This window comes from Ranitomeya imitator, chromosome 3 (assembly GCF_032444005.1).
Source record: "Ranitomeya imitator isolate aRanImi1 chromosome 3, aRanImi1.pri, whole genome shotgun sequence".
In the NCBI taxonomy this organism is placed as follows: Eukaryota; Metazoa; Chordata; class Amphibia; order Anura; family Dendrobatidae; genus Ranitomeya; species Ranitomeya imitator.
The window spans coordinates 245,534,969-245,546,788 of record NC_091284.1 but is presented as its reverse complement, the minus strand read 5'-3'; the positions used below and the strand labels follow the sequence as shown (position 1 = coordinate 245,546,788).

Genomic DNA, 11,820 nt, shown 5'->3' with positions numbered 1-11,820 from the left:
TGTATGCCCCTCTACATACCCCATGCCTCCTCACACCAGCCTACAAACCCCTGGATGCCCCCTCACACCAGCCCCCTGGATGCCCCTCTACATAACCCATCACACCAGCCGCCTGTATGCCCCTCTACATACCCCATGCCTCCTCACACCAGCCATACAGACCCCTGGATGCCCCCTCACACCAGCCCCCTGGATGTCCCTCTACATAACCCATCACACCAGCCGCCTGTATGCCCTTCTACATACCCCATGCCTCCTCACACCAGCCATACAGACCCCTGGATGCCCCCTCACACCAGCCCCCTGGATGTCCCTCTACATAACCCATCACACCAGCCGCCTGTATGCCCCTCTACATACCCCATGCCTCCTCACACCAGCCATACAGACCCCTGGATGCCCCCTCACACCAGCCCCCTGGATGCCCCTCTACATACCTCATGCTCCCCCCTCACACCAATTTACAACTTCAGATCACGCACACAGATTCCTGCGTCGTCATTCCCTTGTACTAGGGTCCATGGTGCAGCCCCTGAGTCCTCTCCTCACAAGGCTCCATGGTGTAGCATCTCATTTCCAGCGTCTCGTTCTCCAGCAGCAGCTTCCTGGTATCGGCTCGTGTCCTCATTGGACTAAAGGAGGCCCCGCCCTTCTGGTGACATCAGCATTTCAAGAAATCAACTCCAATTGCAATGTAGACGCCACCATACCATAGAGTCTAGCATTTACCGCCCATCAGCCATATATGTGGAGAGCGGCTCTGCAGGTGGAGGTATGTGGAGATTCTCTATTACTGAGCGCGGGGAGCATTAACCCCTTCTGCACTAAGACTCTTTTGCCGTTGTTGCCACTTTATAAGAATCATAACGTTTTTGTTCTGTTTCCTGTAATACATACATACGACCCAACTATGGAGGACAGGAAGTGAGGGAACGGATTGTTCACCTAGTACAGGGCCCCTTTCTTGGCCCCCACACAGTGTAATGCCCCCATTATGCCCCTGTAAGCAGGGTTCTGCCCCACAACCAGCTGCCTCGGGCACTTTACCATGAGCTGGTACCTCAGATTCTTCCCCGCACCCCTTTCCTTTGCTTGGCGACAAATCTGTTCTTCCTTTGGGGCTCTGGCCTTTATAATATCAGTAACCTGCGTCATCCAGGTCACCTGACCAGGTGTACCATAGACCATTCCTTCCCGAAACCCTTCCTCTTCCCATTGATTTCACATGGTCCCATCTGGGACACTCCTTTTTACACCCCTTATGTAATATATATGATGTCACTCACACAGTATAATGTTTCCACAGTACTGGCATCTCTCGTAAAAAAGGTATTTTCACACTATCGCCATACCCCCACACACTATAATCTCATAGTACCGCCATACCCCCACACACAGTATAATGTTCACATAGTACCGCCATACCCCCACACAGTATAATCTCATAGTACCGCCATACCCCCACACCATACAATATAATGTTCACATAGCACCGCCATACCCCCACACAGTATAATCTCATAGTACCGCCATACCTCCACACACCGTATAATGTTCTCATAGTACCGCCATACCCCCACACACAGTATAATGTTCACATAGTACCGCCATACCCCTACACAGTATAATCTTCTCATAGCACTGCCATACCCCCACACACAGTATAATCTTCTCATAGTACCGCCATACCCCCACACACAGTATAATGTTCACATAGTACCGCCATACCCCTACACAGTATAATCTTCTCATAGCACTGCCATACCCCCACACACAGTATAATCTTCTCATAGCACTGCCATACCCCCACACACAGTATAATGTTCCTACAGTACCTCCATCACACCACACACAGTATAATGTTCTCATAGTACCGCCATACCACCACACACAGTATAATCTCACAGTACCGCCATACCCCCACACAGTATAATCTTCTCTCAGTACCTCCATACCCCCACACACAGTACAATCTTCTCATAGCACCGCCATATCCCCACACACAGTATAATGTTCTCATAGCACCGCCATACCCCCACACACAGTATAATGTTCCTACAGTACCTCCATCCCACCACACACAGTATAATGTTCTCATAGAACCGCCATACCCCCACACACAGTATAATCTCATAGCGCCGCCATACCCCCACACACAGTATAATGTTCCTACAGTACCTCCATCCCATCACACACAGTATAATGTTCTCATAGTACCGCCATACCCCAACACAGTATAATCTTCTCATAGCACCGCCTTACAACCACACACAGTATAATGTTCCTACAGTACCTCCATCCCACCACACACAGCATAATGTTCTCATAGTACCGCAATACCCCCACACACAGTATGTTCTCACAGTACCTCCATCCCACCACCACACACTGTATAATGTTCTCATAGTACCGCCATACTTCCACACACAGTATAATGTTCTCACAGTACCACCATACCCCCACACACAGTATAATGTTCTCATAGTACCTCCATCCCACCACACACAGTATAATGTTCCTACAGTACCTCCATACCCCCACACACAGTATAAAGTTCCCACAGTACCATGATCCCACCACACACAGTATAATCTTCTCATAGTACCGCCATACCCCCACACACAGTATAATGTTCACATAGTACCGCCATACCCCCACACACAGTATAATCTTCTCATAGTACCGCCATACCCTCACACACAGTATAATCTTCTCATAGTACCGCCATACCCCCACACACAGTATAATGTTCTCACAGTACCGCCATACCCCCACACACAATATAATGTTCTAACTGTACCACTATAAAGTGGTACACACACAGTATAAAGTTCCCACAGTACCATGATCCCACCACACACAGTATAATCTTCTCATAGTACCGCCATACCCCCACACACAGTATAATGTTCACATAGTACCGCCATACCCCCACACACAGTATAATCTTCTCATAGTACCGCCATACCCTCACACACAGTATAATCTTCTCATAGTACCGCCATACCCCCACACAGTATAATGTTCTCACAGTACCGCCATACCCCCACACACAATATAATGTTCTAACTGTACCACTATAAAGTGGTACACACACAGTATAAAGTTCCCACAGTACCATCATCCCACCACACACAGTATTTTGTTCCCACAGACATAGGATAATGTTGCCACAGGACTGGCATCCCCCTCACAGACAGTATAATGTCCCCATAGTACTGCCATCCCCCCACTTTCTAATGCTCCCACAGTACTGCCCCCTACATGCACAATATGGTACAATCCACCTCGCTGACTACCTCCGACCTCCAACAATTAATAAATACTCACTTAGCCTCATTCTTGGTGCAAATACTAATGAACCCAGGATCTATGAGATATTTACCATACCATAGTTGGATAGGCAGGAATGTATCATTCAAAACGGTAGCTCACACGGTTGCTATGATGCCTATGAATTGACAGGGCTCGGTGGGGTGTGGTATTGGTCACCTCTCCTTCCCATCATCACAATTTCAGCGGTATCCACATTGCCATGACGGTGATACCGCTGAATAGATTAGGCTACTTTCACACTAGCGTCGTTTGGGATACGTCGTAATGCGTTGTTTTGGCGAAAAAACGCATCGTGCAAAGTTTGTCTGCAGGATGCGTTTTTTTCCCCATTAACTAACATTAGCGGCACTTTGTTGTGGTAGACCGTCCGAACAAAAAACCGTTGCTTGCAACGTTTTTTTGAGCGTCATGTCCGCCATTTCCGACCGCGCATACGCGGTCGGAACTCCGCTTCCACCTCCCCGCAACTCACAATGGGGCAGCGGATGCGTTGGAAAAATGCATTCGCTGCCCCCGTTGTGCGGCGCTTCCACAGTATGCGTCGGTACTTCAGCCCGACGCACTGCGATGGGCCGAGTACGACGCTAGTGTGAAAGTAGCCTTAGTGAATCAGGGAGTCGAAAACTCCTGATCCACCATTCAGCCTTCACTTCTGAGTCTGAGACTCCGTGCACTGCAGGCACAATGATGTTGCTACATCACACCTGTAGTATGGAGCCTCAGTACTCACACCTCACAGACCAGAGCAGTGCACCTCAGGAACCGAGTTGGCTGAGTTGTGTGTGTGTGTGTGTGTGTGTTTTTTTTTTTTTTTTTTCTAATATCAGGAATTGTGGGGGCATCATATTAAGGGAAGAGCTGTTGGGACTCTCATACTGAATGTGTGGATCTAGGGGCCATTATACTGGGGTTGTGGTGGACTGTAAATGCCTCCATATTGAGTGGGTTTTTTTTATTTTGTGCAGCAGCTTGTGGTGGCCATAATTAGAGATGAGCGAATATGTTTGGAAAACGATCTCCAAACATAAATTCGGCACGAATATTGTACATTCGGATTCATGATCGGTAAGGCTACGTTCACATTTGCGTTGTGCGCCGCTGCGTCGGCGACACAACGCAAATAAAAACGCATCAAAACGCACGCAAAAACGCTGCGTTTTGCGACGCATGCGTCGTTTTTTGCCGAAATTTGGACGCAAGAAAAATGCAACTTGTTGCGTTTTCTGCGCCCGACGCTTGCGGCAAAAAAAAACGCATGCGCAGCACAACGCATGTCCATGCGTCCCCCATGTTAAATATAGGGACGCATGCGTCGCCCGACGCAAACAAGCACAACGCAAATGTGAACGTAGCCTAACACAAGCATTTTTCTTAAGATCAGAAAAAGTCGGTAACATTCGGTAAAAGATATAAAAGAAGCCGGCAGTACATGTGCTGCATTTAGCAAAATCACAGCCAACAATGTGGGAGATTGGGGTTCAAATCCTGGCTCTGCCCTGTTGGACATAATATACCAGTAGTGGTCCATAACACTATGGTGCCTACCTCAATAAACATGAGAGTGTCACGAGCAAAGACAGTCATGCCGGCTCGGATGTCACCTGGATAAACAAGGTCCGAATCGGATGTCGAGGAACCAGGACAGTCTGATGATAAATGGGCTACTGGACCAAACCATACATGGACAAGGCATGAGAGCCAGGATCTGATTGAATGCTACTATAACAGCAGAACAAATGGGAGAGTATATATGAAGCTTATGAGGAAACTCTGGATGGATACAAGACCTGCATGTCCACTAACTGAGAAACAACTAGTCACCCAGCGTTTCAATATCATAAAGAGAAAGCTATTGTCACAACTTGAGATGAAAAAACTGCACTGCAGATCCACCCCACATGAAGATCTGGAAGAACAACATGTGCAACCCCCTGAAGATCCTGATCCAACCCTGCAACTAGAGTGCACTGCAGCTTGTCTGAAACAGAAGATCTTAGATAAACTAAATACCATCAATACCAGAGATCAACTGCCAAGGCTCAGCAAAGAAACATTACCAGACAGTATTATAATAATTATTATTTATTTATATAGCACCATTGATTCAATGGTGCTGTACATGAGAAGGGGTTACATACAAATTGCAGATATCACTTACAGTAAACAAACTAACAATTACAGACTGATACAGAGGGGCGAGGACCCTGCCATTGCGAGTTTACATTCTACAGGATGGTAGGGAAGGAGACAGTAGGTTGAAGGTTGCAGGAGCTCCGGTGATGGTGAGGTGGTAGCTCCGGTGGTGATAAGGAGGCAGCAGGGTCAGTGCAGGCTGTAGGCTTTCCTGAATAGGTGGGTTTTCAGATTCCGTCTGAAGGATCCAAATGTGGATGATAATCGAATGTGTTGGGGCAAATAATTCCAGAGGATGGGGGATATTAGGGAAAAGTCTTTGAGGCGATTGGGGTGAGGAGCGAATAAGTGTGGAGGAGACAAGGAGGTCTTGCGAGGACCGGAGATTATGTGAGGGAAGATATCGGGAGATTAGTTCAGAGATATATGGAGGAGACAGGTTATGGATGGCTTTGTAGGTCAGTATTAGTAATTTGAACTGGATATGCTGAGGAATTGGGAGCCAGTGAAGAGACTGGCAGAGGGGGGAAGCGGAGGAGTAGCGAGGAGAGAGCTGAATTAGTCGGGCAGCAGAGTTAAGGATGGACTGGAGAGGTGCAAGGGTTTTAGCAGGGCCTCAGAAAACGATGTTGCAGTAGTCGAGGCGGGAGATGATGAGGGCATGCACAAGCACATTAGTAGATTGACGGTTGAGGAAAGGACGGATTCTGGATATATTTTTGAGCTGGAGGCGACAGGAGGTGGAAAGAGCTTGGATGTGCGGTTTGAAGGACAGGGCAGAGGCAAGGGTTACTCCGAGGCAGTGGACTTCTTGTACGGGGGAAAGCATAATGTCGTTAATTGCAGTAGATGGGTAAGGAAGGTTTATGAGATAGAGGAAAGATGATGAGTTCAGATTAGTCCACATTGAGTTTGAGGAAGCGAGAGGAGAAGGAGGATATGGCTGATAGAAACTCTGGGATTCTGGACGGCAGAGAGGTGACATCCGGGCCAGAGCAGTAGATCTGAGTGTCATCAGCATATAGGTGGTACTGGAATCCATGAGATTTTATGAGGAAATGAGGAAAGTTCAGAGTGGACGTGCTGCTCCAGGAGTTTGGAAGCGAATGGGAGCAGCGATATTGGGCAATAGCTGGACATAGCAGTTGGATTGTGGGTTGGCTTTTTAAAGATAGGTGTGAATGTGGCATGTTTGAAAGCAGAAGTGAGGGTACCAGAAGTTAGTGATGGCTTGAAGTGGTGGGTTAGGGATGGGATAGGATTGGTGGTGAGGTTGGGGAGGAGGTGGGATGGTATGGGGTCGAGCGCACAGGTGGTGAGGTGCGATTTGGAGAGGAGACAATTAAGCTCCCCTTCAGTGATGTTGGGTAGGGAGGTTATGGGGTTTGGGCATTGGTCTGGTATACAAAGGGGTTGTGGTGGTTTAACAATGAAGACTTGCCTTGTTTGGTCGATCTTATTTTTAAAGTGTGTGGCAAAGTCCTCAGCAGAGATGAGGGAGATTGGAGGGGGATGTGGGGGGCAGAGGAGGGTGTTAATGGTTTTGAATAACTGTTTGGGGTTGTAGGATAGGGAAGATAGGAGGGTTGTGAAGTAGACCTGTTTAGCAGAGGTGAGAGTGGATTTGAAAGCGTGTGTTGCCTGTTTGAATGCAGTGAATTCGTCTTGCGAATGTTCTTTCTTCCAATGCCGCTCTTCAACCCTGGACATTTTCCGGAGCTTTTTAGTGGTGTTATTGTGCCAGGGTTGTCTATTGATACATCGCACTCTGCCATGAAAGAAAGGGGCAACCGTGTCAATAGCTGATGCGAGAGTGGCATTGTAGAAAGCAGTGGAACTGTCTGTGTCGTGGAGTGAGGATATGGATGCCAGTGGTAGGATAGAGTCAGAGAGTGTGTGGGTGTATAGAATGATAGAGGATGCCAAAAGAGCATATCTTGCATCAATACCTACCTCCACCATAACTCAAACTAATAATCTGATCTATGCTACTGCCTCAGCAATCATGGAAATATGTGGCTATACAACTTTCTGGGGGGGCAGACAATGGCTGGGAGCTTATATTCCCAGTGATGCTAGATTCCTCCCACCTGGTCAGTGTCTGCTGAGGTTAAAAAATAATAAAGGTTGCATCATTATTTGCCAAGAATGAGTACTCTAGAACATTGAAAATGCATTACTGCTATAGAAAATAGGAGAAAAGCACTATATAATGTACACATGAAAAATTTATCTGCAAAAATTGCTATGAAAAAAGGAAGGTGCTTTGCGCATATATTGGCCAATGAGCACAATTGCCATGTCAAGGCATCCTTCATAATTGGGTCCCTGTCCTGTTTTGTCACCTCTCTTGGGCAAAAAAGTCTACAATTTATGGGTCAGGAGTGGACCAGCTAACTACTTAAAATCACCTGTGGCCATTGGGAATGGGAGTGCACATGTCCAAAAAGGCTTAATACAAATAGAGAACAAGCCCAGCACATCCAAGCTAGTGTGAACAGGTGCCAACCAAAAAAACATAGAAGTTGAAAAACGATAAAGGTTACACCATCATTTGCCAAGAATGATTACTCTAGAACATTGAAAATGCATTACTGCCATAGAAAATAGGAAAAAAGTGCTATATAATGTACACATGAAATATTTATCTGCAAAAATTGCTATGAAAAAAGGAATATTTATTTTGCAGATAAATATTTCGTGTGTACATTATATACCGTATATACTCGAGTATAAGCCGACCCGAGTATAAGCCGACCCCCCTAATTTTGCCACAAAAAACTGGGAAAACTTATTGACTCGAGTATAAGCCTAGGGTGGAAATGCAGCATTTACCGGTGAATTTCAAAAATAAAAATAGATCATTATTTCCCCATAGCTGTGCCATATAGTGTTCTGCACCGTTCATACTGCCCCATAGCTGTGCCCCATATAGTGCTCTGCACCGTTCATACTGCCCCATATAGTGCTCTGCACTGTTCATACGGTCCCATAGCTGTGCCCCATACAGTGCTCTGCACCGTTCATATTGTTCCATAGCTGTGCCCCATATAGTGCTCTGCACCGTTCATACTGCCCCATATCTGTGCCCCATACAGTGCTCTGCATCGTTCATATTGTTCCATAGCTGTGCCCCATACAGTGCTCTGCACCGTTCATACTGCCCCATATCTGTGCCCCATACAGTGCTCTGCATCGTTCATATTGTTCCATAGCTGTGCCCCATACAGTGCTCTGCACCGTTCATACTGCCCCATATCTGTGCCCCATATAGTGCTCTGCACTGTTCATACTGTCCCATAGCTGTGCCCCATACAGTGCTCTGCACCGTTCATATTGTTCCGTAGCTGTGCCCCATATAGTGCTCTGCACCCTTCATACTGCCCCATATCTGTGCCCCATACAGTGCTCTGCATCGTTCATATTGTTCCATAGCTGTGCCCCATACAGTGCTCTGCACCGTTCATACTGCCCCATATCTGTTCCCCATATAGTGCTCTGCACCGTTCATATTGTTCCATAGCTGTGCCATATAGTGTTCTGCACCGTTCATATTGTTCCATTGTTGTGCCCCATATAGTGCTCTGCACCGTTCATATTGTTCCATAGCTGTGCCCCATATAGTGCTCTGCACCGTTCTTATTGTTCCATAGCTGTGCCCCATACAGTGCTCTGCACCGTTCATATTGTTCCATTGTTGTGCCCCATATAGTGCTCTGCACCGTTCTTATTGTTTCATTGTTGTGCCCCATATAGTGCTCTGCACCGTTCTTATTGTTCCATTGTTGTGCCCCATATAGTGCTCTGCACCGTTCTTATTGTTCCATTGTTGTGCCCCATATAGTGCTCTGCACCGTTCTTATTGTTCCATTGTTGTGCCCCATATAGTGCTCTGCACCGTTCTTATTGTTCCATTGTTGTGCCCCATATAGAGCTCTGCACCGTTCTTATTGTTCCATTGTTGTGCCCCATATAGTGCTCTGCACCGTTCTTATTGTTCCATTGTTGTGCCCCATATAGTGCTCTGCACCGTTCTTATTGTTCCATTGTTGTGCCCCATATAGTGCTCTGCACCGTTCTTATTGTTCCATTGTTGTGCCCCATATAGTGCTCTGCACCGTTCTTATTGTTCCATTGTTGTGCCCCATATAGTGCTCTGCACCGTTCTTATTGTTCCATTGTTGTGCCCCATATAGTGCTCTGCATCGTTCATATTGTTCCATAGCTGTGCCCCATATAGTGCTCTGCACCGTTCTTATTGTTCCATTGTTGTGCCCCATATAGTGCTCTGCACCGTTCTTATTGTTCCATTGTTGTGCCCCATATAGTGCTCTGCACCGTTCTTATTGTTCCATTGTTGTGCCCCATATAGTGCTCTGCACCGTTCTTATTGTTCCATTGTTGTGCCCCATATAGTGCTCTGCACCGTTCTTATTGTTCCATTGTTGTGCCCCATACAGTGCTCTGCATCGTTCATATTGTTCCATAGCTGTGCCCCATACAGTGCTCTGCACCGTTCATACTGCCCCATATCTGTGCCCCATATAGTGCTCTGCACCGTTCATACTGTCCCATAGCTGTGCCCCATACAGTGCTCTGCACCGTTCATATTGTTCCATAGCTGTGCCCCATATAGTGCTCTGCACCGTTCATACTGCCCCATATCTGTGCCCCATACAGTGCTCTGCATCGTTCATATTGTTCCATAGCTGTGCCCCATACAGTGCTCTGCACCGTTCATACTGCCCCATATCTGTGCCCCATATAGTGCTCTGCACCGTTCATATTGTTCCATTGTTGTGCCCCATATAGTGCTCTGCACTGTTCATATTGTTCCATTGTTGTGCCCCATATAGTGCTCTGCACCGTTCATATTGTTCCATAGCTGTGCCCCATATAGTGCTCTGCACCGTTCTTATTGTTCCATAGCTGTGCCCCATACAGTGCTCTGCACCGTTCATATTGTTCCATTGTTGTGCCCCATATAGTGCTCTGCACCGTTCATATTGTTCCATTGTTGTGCCCCATATAGTGCTCTGCACCGTTCTTATTGTTTCATTGTTGTGCCCCATATAGTGCTCTGCACCGTTCTTATTGTTCCATTGTTGTGCCCCATATAGTGCTCTGCACCGTTCTTATTGTTCCATTGTTGTGCCCCATATAGTGCTCTGCGCCGTTCATATTGTTCCATTGTTGTGCCCCATATAGTTCATTTTGTCCCATATAGCTCCACATAAATCTTTTCTGCCGCTGCTGCCGCTGCAATAAAAAAAAAAAAAACACATACTCACCTCTCTTGATTGCAGCTCCCGGCGTCTCGTTCCGGCGTCTCCGCACTGACTGATCAGGCAGAGGGCGCCGCGCACACTATATGCGTCATCGCGCCCTCTGACCTGAACAGTCAGAGCGCAGACGCCGGGAAGATGGAGCGACGCCCGGCGGCTGGAACGCGGACAGGTAAATATAACATACTTACCTGGTCCCGACGTCCAGCTCCCTCTGCCTGTCACAGCTGTCTTCGGTGCCGCAGCTTCTTTCTCTATCAGCGGTCACCAGCACCGCTGATTAGAGAAATGGGAGGTGGAGCCGCCTATTCATTTCTCTAATGAGCGGTCCCACGTGACCGCTGAAGAGGGGAAGACGCTGCAGCACAGAAGACCGTGGGACGGCAGGGACAGCACGAGGATCGCTGGGACTAGGTAAGTATACCTCAGCGCCCTCACCCGCCGACCCCACCGCTACCGTGACTCGAGTATAAGCCGAGAGGGGCATCTCGGCTTATACTCGAGTATATACGGTAGCTCTTATTTTCTATGGCAGTAATGCATTTTCAATGTTCTAGAGTAATCATTCTTGGTAAATGATGGTGCAACCTTTATCGTTTTTTTTGGTTGGCGCCTGTTCACACTAACTTGGATGTGCTGGTCTTGTTCTCTATTTGTAGTGTCTGCTGAGGTGTTATGTAGTGGGAAAACTGTTGCTCATAGCTGTTATGTGGAACGGGCGTGGACACACACACACACACACACACACACACACATATATGTGTGTATATATATATATATATATATATATATATATATATATATATATATATATATATATATATATTATAATATAATTTTTTTTTTTTTTTTTCTCTTTACGTTGGAGTGCCCAATTCCACCTATTGCTGTCGGACCTGTGATTTCTTTCTCCTCCACTGTGTACGGGATGATAGAGTATAATAAAGTAGTTATGGACGAGACTTAACTAACTATAGGGACAGATATTTCTTGATGCTGAAGCTATGATGTTTTTCACTTTAAACCTTTGTTAAACCCCTCTGATTAGTGCGATCATACAACATAC

At 46.8% G+C, this 11,820-nt stretch overlaps 1 protein-coding gene across 2 annotated transcripts in view; it reads left to right on the top strand.

Annotated features, from left to right (window-relative positions):
• Positions 1-678: 678 nt before the first annotated feature.
• Positions 679-11,820, top strand: part of LOC138669655 (gastrula zinc finger protein XlCGF57.1-like) — a 54,035-nt gene continuing 42,893 nt past the window's right edge. For both annotated transcript variants that reach the window (XM_069756315.1, XM_069756314.1), the window contains exon 1: positions 679-772. The gene's annotated coding sequence lies outside the window, so the exon portion shown is untranslated. The remainder of the gene's footprint in view (positions 773-11,820) is intronic.